Genomic DNA, 12811 nt, shown 5'->3' on the forward strand with positions numbered 1-12811 from the left:
GATGCTTCCTCCATCTTAACCACAGACTCTGCATTTGCTATTATCGTTTCTTAGCTTCAATGTACTAACGTGTCCATTGGGGAGAGAGCGTTCTGTTAAAAACCACGCGACAAATCAGAAGACTGCTTATTAAATCAAGGAAAATCATTTTTTTTCTCGGTCGTAAGCCTTGAGAATTTTTAATCATGTGCGTTATTTTCAGATTGATTCCCTAAGGAGCCCTACGCCACTGGAGGAACGTGCGCGTATGTCTCTCATCCCGTTTTCAGAAGAGAGCGGTTTAAAGGTGCACACAATTAGAAGCCGGGTCTGAGAGAGGAGCGACGAGTGGCTTTCGGTGTTGATTAGCGTTTTGTCTAAAAGGGAGGAAATGAGAAATAATGACTGTGCGCGCTTCGAGAGCATGCCACAGGACGCTGTTTAAAAGCGTCTCGCCGCTCTCAGAGTGGTATATTTTAATTAATACGGTTTGCCGAATAGTGGATCGATGTTAGAAATATACGGAAACATTTTTATACCCTGGAATTTCCTTCCCGTCTACACATAAAAATGTTATTAATCGTTACTGTCTTCTTAACCTCATATTCCTGGGATCAAAATACACCACCCCTCGAAATATTTGCACTTATTTAAGATCACCCTGTATAATAAACAGATTTTCATTTTTAATATAGAAAGAGCCTAAAAAGTCAATTTTTTTAACTAGAAATTGTTTAAAAAATCATCAAAATCTGCCAAAACAGACCAAAAACACTATCCTATTATCAAACAAGCGACAATATGTCTTAACTACCTCTTAGGTCTGCGATCCGGTAGTCGATTTCCTATTTTCCGGTCGGTTTCCTTCATTAGCATAAAACAAGGGCATTAAGGACAGAAAATAAACTTGGCACGTGCCGAATCTTGTTAAGGAAAAGAAAAAGCAACATTAAGAGACCGTTTTCCTGGAAACCTCAACGCCCATTGCATAATTTATAGTCAATTAAGTTTTTTCGTTTTCTATTCTTTTTATATTTATTTATTTCATACATCTTATAAATTTCCAGGAATTTTTAATTCTTTCTTTTTGATTTTTAATTATCACTTCTCTAATTTGAGTGTTCATGGTCTTATTAATTTCATCAATATCAGCATTAACTTTTTTATTTTTATCTTTTACATATTCTTTCAAAGTTCATCCAATTTTAAATTTAACTTCTCTAAACTGGATTTTATTGCAGAAATTTCATCTTTACTTTTATTTCTATCTTCACCTTTCAAAACTTTTTCTGATTTTAATTTTGTAATTTCAGCTAGTGTATTATTAAATTGTTGTCTTAGATCTTGTAGTTCTTCTATGTCTTTTTTATGGTTAACTATGTGCATATTTAATGCTGTTGCTGTAATTTTTTCAGTTCTGTCAATTTTATCATGAACACTCTTAAAATAAGCTACTTCTTGATTAACGTGCGTGCAAAATCTTCAAATTTTATTTTAATATTATTTTTAAGATTCCTTTTGATTGATTCAATTTGTGACGTATCGGTAATGAAATCTTTAATTTGTTCTATTTCTGTTTTTAAATTATTAATTATAATTTTTATATTATCTTGTGGTTATATCTTTCTTTTTAAAAACGCGTGTAGGATTTTTGTTGAACTTTTGAACTGTTATTTCTAAGTTTTGGTAATTTGTATATCTTATTTAAAATGGGATGCAAATGTATTTATTTATAAGGAAAAAAAAGATATTTATAGTATAAAAAATTAATTTATTTAACAAAATTTAATTAAAAATGTGACAAAATAGTTACCCTTCTATTGGTTCTATCGGACTTTTTTCGACTATATAAATCTTTATTTGTAAACTTTAATACATCAAATATTTTCAATCTAATAAATCATTTAATGATGTAAATAAGAGGAAATTTCTCACATGGGTGGTCAAATTTTATAGTTTTCATTATATCAAACAGCCTCTGAGAAATGTTTTCAACTCAAAATGCCTTTAATTATGTTTGACTACATCATTTCATCAGACCCTTTTTAGTCTTCAAATACATCAATGTGATATTTGTCTAAAATTTGAAAAAGAATCCGAATTTCTGGATAACTCGAAATTATTTACCCATTTAAAAGCCTTTGATCATGAAAGTGGAAAAATTTGTTCATTTTATTTACAGGCTGGAAATTGGAGATGGACAACTACCCTCTATAAAACCGTCCCAGATACTGGCTTCTTCATTTCATTTACAGGCTGGAAAAATTATTTATATTAAATTTTGATGAGTTTTGCACTGAAGAAAACATTCAGAGGCTGTTTGATATAATGAAAACTATAGAATTTGACCACCCATGTGAGAAATTTCCTCTTACATCATTAAATTATTTATTAGATTGAAAATATTTTATGCATTAAAGTTTACAAAAAATAAAGATTTATATAGTCGAAAAAAGTCCGATAGAACCAATAGAAATGTAACTATTTTGTCACACCTTTAATTAAATTTTGTTAAATAAATTAATTTTTTATACTATAAATATCTTTTTTTTTCCTAATCTCCTACGAGCTGATATAATATGACGAGCAATCTATTAAATTACTGTGAGATTATACAGAAAAGTCCACAGACTTCGAGACATAGGAAAATCAAGTCCATTTAGCGTGTGTCCAAATTTTGACAAGTTTTCAAAAATGACAGTTTTGTTTAGACTGACGTTTAATTTCACCTGACTTCTCGGTGAATGATTTCTTTTTATGGGGGTACATAAAATCTAAAATTTACGGCCATGAAGAAATTCAAAACTTGGAGCAGTTAAGGCAGAAAATATTTAATGCCTTTGACACTGTCACCCCTGATATGTTATCCAATGTGAGGAGGGGATTTTATGATCGTTTGGGTTATTGTTTAATGCAAGAGGGAGGCACTTTTGAACAATTTTTGTAATTTTTTAAATTTCATTATCCTGTTTTTTTACCGTTTACCCATTACCTACCTTGACGAACATGGGAAAACGAAGGTCCTTTTCAGGACCACAAATATTTTGATTGAGAAAATTGGTAACTTTTTTTTGGATTAAAAAACAAAAGTTGTTAATATAATACCAATTTAAAAGTGTTTTAGTAGTTTTAATACACACTATGATATAAAATTTATTATTATTATAATGTACATTATTAATACTATTGTTCATTCGAAATGGCATTAAGGCCCAATTGCAACAATGATTTAAATTTTTCTTAAAGATAAGTAGAGCTTAGAATGAGCTGTATTTATATTTACTTTAATATTCACCTTAAATGAGGGAATTTGACTGATACAATTTTTGAATTTGAATTGTTTTTAATGATACTAACAATTTTAGTTCAATTTTTAATAAAATTTATTTAATATTAATAGAAATCCAAGAGATTTGAAACCTCTTTTAGCGATTTATAACATTCTCAAATGAATTACAGGTGCACTTATTTTCTATGAAAATCACACAGCTTTTTTCATAGTCGCTGCAGTTGCTATAGCTATAAAAAACTAATTTTTTAAGGTGTGAAAATTGCGACACACGCTAAATGGACTTGATTTTTCGTATGTCTCGAAGTCTGCGGACCTTTTTGTATGCCTCGATAATATTGGTGCAGATTATTTTCACCCAAACAAATAATAACCCAAACTATATATTGACGCGGATTGTCTATGAACTCTTTCTGAAGGTCACAGAAACCTGAACGCGTAATTCGGTGTTCTTTCGCATCTGTTATAGGTAATTTGTGCCAAAACAATATGTAGATATTGTGTTGATATATTTAATAATAAGGAACGCCTCAGCTCTCCGCTACTGACTCTGTCACCCCTCATCATACTCCTACCCAAAGTTATTTTTAAAAATAATTAGTTTCGGAAGCTCAGTCAGCGCCTTCTACCGGTGACATCGCGGAAAGAACAACTTTGAACATTATTTCGGGTGCACAGACTGCTGAGGGAAAGGGGGGACGGTGCCGAAACGGAAAGAGAAACAAACGGATTGGCCCGACCGACAGACGAAAAGTTCAAGACAAATTATTATGATCAAAACCGTCTTGCCGCGGTCTTCGCAATTAGAACGGTTCATTAAAATATTCGGGCGATGTCGAATTGGCAAAGAACGAACGAATGGCAAAATTATCTGGCCAGGTAAATATAGAAAACGGAGATCTTTGAAGTAGTTGCGTGGCATTTTCAATAGCAAACAAGCTTACTTAAAACGCTCATTAAAACTAAATAATAGAAGACGTAAAGTATTGAAATCAGTTGGCAAAAGATAGGTTTAAAGTTTATTAAGTACTTATTTGGTTATCATTGAAAAATTGTCAATTTGTAATAGTACAAAAATGTAATAGTATACCGGGTGCTCCATTTAAAATATCAAAGATGATAACTATATGCTTTTCAAAATGAGGGACAATATTGTAAATCTGATACTAATTAATTTAGGTACATGGAGCTGATGCCTCTATGTAAAAATCCAAATCCAACCAATCTAATTCTCAAAACGGCTAGTATGTTTGTTCAAACATTATTTTGTTATATAGTTGATATGACATATTTTGCAACACGCACTAATTACTCATAGCAGACTTTTTTTTCCAATCCTGAATATGAAGTTATTGAAGTTTTCAAACAACAAAGCCAAAGGTAGTTCAAAATTAAATTAACCCTTTTACAAAATACACACCTTTCACATGATTTGTCGCAGTATAAACAACAAATTGGCTCGTTTTTCATTATTTTTCAATTTTTTTTTATAAAATCGGCGCAAAACATGCAAATTTAAATTTTTAATAAATGGTGTTGAATTAATATCCCGTATTTTTTTATAAAGCCCAAGGAAGAAAGTTCATTCAATGATAATTTCAATGCGGGAAAACAATGGCGTTTTTACGGCGCCATCCTGAAGGCAATAATTAATATTATGAAAGGCAATATGCTAATAATAGGTTATTCGTCATTTTAATAGACCTTTGTGTCAAAATTATTCACCGGTAGCGTATAAACCAAACGTGTCTCATTGCACACATGGTGATTTATTAATAATAAATAATGTTAAAATCAATTATTTACCTACGACTATTGTGTAAAACAGACAAAACCGCACGATTTGCCCGTGCGGTAAATACGCTGACCGGTAATGAAAAGTAAATGATTGATAGAAAAATGTTAAAGAAGCACAAAATTTAGTTCAATACTACGAAAAGGGTGATAACAGTTATAGGAAAATGTGATAATTTACTTACAGCAAAAAAATATGACGTTAATCAAAATTAATACGAACCATAGACTAATGTCACGTACTAGATACGAACCATCTATCATAGAATTAAATCCAAAGATTAAATCTTAATTATATTGCCATGGAAACGCCTTCTGATTTTTTAGACTTCATTTTGCAAATATACACAATAATTATACCATGAGAAAATTTGCGGTGGACAGGCAGTTCTAAAAAGTTTTCGAAAAATATACAGGGAAATTTAAAAGAAAATGCACGATTTTCAACATCTTTTTTTGCGAAAAAAAAACTCATAGACGTGTTCCTGGGGTCGAAATATACCACCCCTGAAAATACTTGCACTTATTTAAGACTCACCCTGTATATTTATTTTAAAGATAAATTTAATATAGAATTCCTTTCTTTTGAAAAACACCTTTGTTCGCAATTCATCCAAGATCTCCATCCGACAAAAGGAAAAAACACTTAAACTGACAAAAAGGAATATTTATATTAACATCCACGAGGCGTTATTTTCCAAGCTTCGTACAATAATTTTCATATTCCGAAGCCTACCGAATATCTTTTGTGCGCGTCCTCTTTGTATAGCAACAAAAAGGGAGCTGTTAAAATGAAATATCTTTTGGAGAGTATATAACGCACGTTTTTTTTTCGAAAAGTATAAATCAACTCTTCGAGGAGATGGAATTGTCATCTTCAATGCCTCCGGTTTTTTCTTGAGCAGGTTTATTTTTTTGTTCGTATTCCAGACGTATTTATTTCGTAAAAAGCGTTTTTCGTATGTCGCCTCAAAGCAAAATCCTAAGTACACAGGGTGGTCCGAATTGCATTCGGGAAACTTCAGCAGCATATTCTGCCAATAAAAATAAGTAAAAAAGTTCGTATAAAGTTATGTCCTAAAATGTTTCGTTTCGGATATACAGAGTGTAGAAGTTTCATTTTATTTCAATATTTTCCAAATAATTTTAGAACTAAATCTTCATTCAGAACCTCGCAATTAGTGGAATATGTTTTTTTGGTTTCAATTAGATTAGAAGTTTGTTCCTTTACTTGCAATGTAAACATGCAAAATTAGAGGTAGACATTTTCAATTAGTAGAAAAAGTTATCAAACTTTTCTCTGTCTCTGTTGCAACTTGTTTAATGCGTTCATGTGTCGACGGTACGGCACCCAGGCTTCGCTCCCATATAACATGATGGGAATTATAATTGCTGGGCACACTGCAAGTTTCGTTTTTGTACTCAAGTCATAATTGTAGAAAACTCTGTCTTTTTATTTCCAGAATGCTCTTGAGGCGCTGCTAATCCTGTGCTGAATTTCAGAGTCGATATTGGCCTTTTCCAAATTCAAACTGCCGAAGTAATTGAATTCCGCTACATATTCCAATAGTTCTTCTCCGATTTTTATAGCATTGTTGTGATCTTCCGGGGGAGTGCACATGATTTTGGTTTTGTCGATGTTTAGCTTAAGGCCCAAAGCCTCGTATGCCCAGGTATATGTGTTCAACATTTCTTGTAATTGTTGTAACGTTTTTGCAACTTAAGCGCAGTCATCAGTGTATTGAAGTTCTGTGATGAATTTTGTACGTGTTTTTGCCCTGAGTCTTTTTTGTGTTGAACAGAGCGCCGCACGGTGGGGTATTAGCATGAAAAAGGTGATCGAAATTCGAAAAAGCAAATATGTTTAAAATTTCCCAAAAAAAGATAAATGATAAGTTAAATCATCTCTGCCATGAATGGCGTGGCTATGGGTGTGTTTAGGTGTGTTTAGTTGCATTCATTTGTTTCAACGAAACGTCAAAGTTGTTACTTCTCACAGATAAGAGATAAATGGCTAAATTTTATGTTTAAAATTATAAATTGTTGTTGTTCTTGTGCTCTTTTTACGTTTATATTATTGTTTTGATTGAAAATGGCTCAGCAAGCTGCAGGTATGTATTCTACAAAAACGTATTATTTATTTTGATATTCTCTATACTAACGATTTTTTTTGCAACTAAAAGTTAGGCGTTCAGAAAATTTGATTAAATTTGTGACATTCTTATTATACTTAGAGATTTAGTTGCGCATTTCGAAGAATTCAGCATATTGTCTATATACGTTTTACTTAGTAAACATTGGGCTTTCATACAGTAAAATAAAATACTGCGACTTTTTGCGATTTTGCTGATAAAATGAGACAAACATTCTTGGTTTCCTCTAATTTTCCAATCAGTGATATACTAATGCGAGGTGTAAACCGCGATGGCATTGTTGTGTACAAAGCGATCGCATTAGTGCCATTAGCAGTATAGCATAATTTGGCATTAGTAGCGACTTTAGTGGTATGGGCATTGCTCGCGGATCAGTCGTAGCATTAGTAGTAGTAGTTGCGATGACTGGCACTGACCGTGGAAACACATTTTTAGAATCGACGAATTATCCTTTATTTTGTTCATATTATTTCCTCTTTAATTGAAAATAGCAATAATTTATATAAGGTCTACATAAAAAAATTTCGATCAACTATCAGTGTCAAATACCCCACTGTGCGCCGTCGTATCTACCTATATCTAATGCCCAATCCTCCCTCCTGCAGTTAGTCTAGTTTTTATGATTTAAACTAAAATAAATACTTTTTTATATTGTGCATTTCCATTAATATTATTTTATTTACGTCTTTTTCCTAAATACTTAAAACTTTTTATCCATTTAATCGTGTTTTCGCATTTATAAAATTACGACCATCCATTTTAGAGAAGAAACAGGTGGATCTCGCATTTGCTCCTAAATCCTGTTCCATTTAAAAACGCAAAAGTTGAGTAATTCCAGGGATCAGACGGTCGTAGTAAACCTAGGGTACCGGCACTTACGTAATTAATCATAAACTAAGTCCAGATCCGTGTATAGCGAACAGAGTAATGTACTAGGGATGTTCGTTTTAAAAAGAAACATCGATATAATAGATCAAACATTTTTGTTTTCAATTTAGGATATATCGTCGGAAAAAAGTGGTTTTCGTGCTCTACACATGGAGCTATAAACTATGGAGTGTAGAGATAATAAAGGTAGTGATGGGCAAAACTGTTATTTTTAGATAACAGTTGAAACTGTTTTAGTTATTTATAAAAAACAGCTTAAAATAACAGCTTAAAAATAACAGGTTTCTTTATTTTACTGCTAAATATCTGAAAGTATGAGGCGGTCACCGCCAGGCGTATTAACGCAGTTGCAAATTGCAACAATGACGTGCTCGGTGGTAATATTTCCAGGGTGTCAAAACATTTCTAAATATGGATTGTTATCTAAAAATACCTCTCTAAAAACGGTGGTTGTTTACAAATAAGCGCTGTTTACAAATTGCGATATAAAAAAGCCAAAATTCCGCCACTCGTCTATACCTATACATTCCGATCTACCTACGCCCTGCCCCTCGATCCGCGTAGATCCTGAATTGAGTAGCAGTGTACAGGGTGCATCTTACTCGACGGGCGAGAAGCTCTTAGTTATGATTTTACCATTTGCGGTCAAAAAATAACAATATAAGAAAATGTCTAGTATATTCTTCATAACTTCACACTAGAGTTCGAATTTATTTTACACTTAAACTAGCGTGTACCCGCGACATCGTTCGTGTCGAATTAATAATTTCTAATGGTGATGATAAAGCAAAACATGATAAAGCAAAACAAGAATTTCCATTAACATACAGACTGGATAAAATTTTCTCACATGTGCCAAAAATAAGCTTTAAACGTCGAGCAGTTTAAGCAGAATCGTGGTTAATCAATTACTCAACTTTTTGGAACACCCTGTATGATTTTTGAAAAAATGTCAAAATATGTAAAAAAACAAAATAAAATATACGTGTTTAAGAGTTTTTCCGAAAGACTAACCGTTTTTAAATAACAAATATTGTAATATTTGAGGGGCGTTTTCACCCTGTTGGAATTTGAGATTCGAGAAACCCCTCCTTATCGAACCTCAACCCCACAGTCAATCCGTTTGCCAAAAATCAGCTTTAAACGTCAAGCAGTTTAAGCAGAATAGTGATTACTCAATGGTCATATTTTATGAAACACCCTGTATATATTTTTTAAAAATCTGAATATATGTAAACAACATAATAAAATATACGTGTTTTAAAATAACCACACCGGTTTTTAAATAAAAAATATTCTAATATTTGAGGGTAGTTTCACCCCCTTAGAATTCGAGTTTCGAAAAATCCAGAATTTTTCAGAATAAATAAATACCTAAATATTGAAACTTAATAAGTAAGTACTGAAACATACAGCGCCATAATATCTCGACCTCCGCCCGTTATGCTCGTAACAGGTTGAAAAACAATGTACTATCTAAAATAACTAATGTGTTATTCTCCAAACTGTTTCGAACCTCCATCGACAATCGACCGATGCAGCAGCGTTCCTTTCCCACTCCGATTATCTCGACCACCGCCCTGTTATGCTCGTAACAGGTTGAAAAACAACGTATCTAAAATGACTGCTTCTCCAACCCGTTGCGAGCCTCCATCGACAATCGACCGATGCAGCAGCTTTCCTTTCCCACTCCTGTTATCTCGACCGCCAGGCGTTATGCCCGCAACTGTTTCAAAAAACCTGCTTCTTTTATATCCTATTATTTTTAAGCGGTATCGACCGAAGCAGCTACGTTCGCCGTAGCGCATTCCCCATTCCGCTGTCCGTTGTCTCGCCGCCCGTATCGATGGTTGACGAAATAACATGTTTTCCATCCATACTAGTTGTTTTTTGGAATTGCTTCGAGCAGCATAGAATTTCGTGACGGTGCAGAGCGCCGACTTCGTTTTTCGTTTTACGAGCGGCCGATCTCTACGTGTCGTTATTTTATATCTGTTATTTTTTAGAAGTCGTAACGGTTGCGTTATGTTATTTATAAATAATTGTTATAAAATAACAGATAGTTAAATAACAACCCATCACTAAATAAAGGTAATCTCTACATTCCACACTGTAAACTGAACCGTAATGATCTAGTGACCGCTAAGATTGTATAAGCGATACCAATTGAACGTTTAGTTTGGTTTGGTTTGAGTTGGTATAATTTAAGATACCGAGCAGCTCTTCATTTTACTTTATAGAGCAAATAATTGTAACAGATATTTTATTTAGATTAAAGCTGCAAAAATTAGTTTAAGCCGAATTTTGTTATCGTTATGTTGGTCACATTACACCGTGTTCAACAATGATGTCCTTTATTACTGGACTTTTTTTCTTGACTTTATTATTTGAATATCGTGTTGTTGTTGAATCTTTGTGAGCAATTTCGAAAACAAAATTTTCGAGTTTTTTTATTGCATTTCTTGAAATTATGTGTTGAAAATATGCCAAACCATTTAAACAGTCGAAAAAAGGAGCTTGTAGCTTCCCTGATAAACAATTTCATAGCCAATAAAGGTCGTTTATTACCCTTGACTGCAGTCAGAGAAGTAAGTTTGATGGATAAGCACATTATACCACTTTATATAACTACTCTTACTTGTTATTACCACTTACTATTAATTTAGAAATAAAACGTAAAACCTTTTAAAAAATTATATAATGAATATATTATTTGTCAACTTTAAATTAAGATTCATCTCATAAATCCATCGCAATCTGGCAGCGCTGTCGCCATCGCTTGTCACTCAAAATTGATCACGTGCATCGAAAATTGTTTTGCGATTACATCAGTAACATTGGATCGCAATATCGATATATCGAGATGTATGCACATCCCTATAGCACACACCTACACCTACACTAGTTCTGGGATGTCTGAGACACCGATAAACAGGGAAGTTAATAGGGCGATTTGGACGGATCGTTAAGAGCCGAATATAAAAGTTTATCGGGATTTTATTTCGGAAAGCTTACCGGGGAATCGTAGCTACATCAATTTTGCTCAAAATGTGCGAAGCTAATGCCAAGAAAGTTTAGTTTTGCAGCTCTATCTAGGTTATGATTAAAAAGTTAACTTTTTAGTGCAACTTTTTCTATTTCAACCAATGTAAGTATGTTTCTAGAATTATTATCCAAGTATCAAAGTAAAGATAGTTGAGTTCTACTTCTTTCTCCTCTATTTGTTGATTAAGCGGAATTTACACTGTATTACTGTTGATCTACATCCAATGTGAGTCACTCAGAGTGAAATCATTCAGTGTAAACCAAATTAAGACGTACTAAGAGAAAAAATATGGTTCATATTTCTTTACATTTGAAGAAATGCATTTTTTTGAAAGGGATAATATCTCATACAAAGTTACGAGAGTCACGAAATGGCAGAATAAAGGCTGAATCTCACTATACCTTTCTAGCTAGGAAAGGAGCGAACACTCCACTAACTGGAGCAGAACCGTTCTGTTTTCCAAACAGGAACCAACTGAAAGCGGAAGTGAAGTAACTTGGAATGGGTATCCCCCAACGATCTAAGACACTCGAAAAAGTTCCTCAGAACTTACGACCGAGAAAAATCAAAGGTTTTCCTTGATTTAAGTAAAAACAATCTTCGGATTGTCACGGGGTTTCTAACAGGACACTGTCTCCTCAACGAACACCTCAGTAGGCTGAAGCTGAGAAACAACGGCGAATGCAGATTCTGAGGGGAAAATGGGGAAACACCAGAACACCTTATCACTGAGTGCGCCGAGACGACGACCATTCGTGCCAGAACTTTGGTACGGCTGATGTCGAGGATGGAGAGCTTGCCTCTATGGAGCCGTCTCAGATACTGGCTTTTGTTAAAGCCTTGAGACTGTATGATGAGTTGTAACTCGTTATAACTCAAGAAAGGGGAACACACAATAGATCTATAAGATCGCGGTGATTAACTCCCCTTCTTAACATTCTACAACCTCACTATACCTTCCGTTTCCATTCCATATCCGTTCCGTATTTTTTATTGTGTTGACGATATACGTAAAAGCTTCCGTTCCGTATCAGTTCCATTCTTTTTATTGTTAATTTAACATTATGAAAGTTTTTTTTTAAAAATGTGTATCTATTGAAGAAGGTAATAGATTTAATTAAGAGGTGAAAGAATAAATAAATATGAGCAAAATATTAACAGAGCTGGTACACATGTAAGAACTTGACAACTCTGTTTCCGATACGCTTCAGTCCGTCCGTCAAAAAAATGTATGGAAGAAAAGGATATGGAACGGAAGGGAAACGGAACGGATAGTGTATATTGTCCTTTTGGCAAAATGTTCTTTTTTCGGATGAGACCAGACCCTGTCAATCAGATGTAGAAAAAAGTATCTTTTTTTAAGACTATTTTAAGAGGATTTGCATAATAGTCCCGTTGTCTGTCTGATGCAAACTTTCATCGCGTCTATCCAGATTCGATTAAGGACATGATTTGTAAAACTGAATCGTACGAAGTCGTAAAAGCGTTCAGCGTTATAAATAAAGGGCAACACAAAGGAAATAACAATAAAACAGTCCATAAAAACGGCGTCCCGATTCGTGCAATCAAAAAACTACACCGGTATATACCGGGCGGATTATGGCCTATTATTCCTCCATACAATAAAGCTTTTTACGAACACGCGAATGTTAATCCGCGTCG

General features: G+C 33.6%; 1 protein-coding gene across 1 annotated transcript in view; it reads left to right on the forward strand.

The window, feature by feature from the left end:
• The window catches only part of LOC115881660 (netrin receptor UNC5C), a 452006-nt gene that overhangs the window by 336695 nt on the left and 102500 nt on the right, over positions 1-12811 (forward strand). The gene's annotated exons all lie outside the window — the stretch shown is intronic.

This window comes from Sitophilus oryzae, unplaced genomic scaffold (genome assembly GCF_002938485.1).
Source record: "Sitophilus oryzae breed Bouriz unplaced genomic scaffold, Soryzae_2.0 scaffold_172_pilon_pilon, whole genome shotgun sequence".
In the NCBI taxonomy this organism is placed as follows: domain Eukaryota; kingdom Metazoa; phylum Arthropoda; class Insecta; order Coleoptera; family Curculionidae; genus Sitophilus; species Sitophilus oryzae.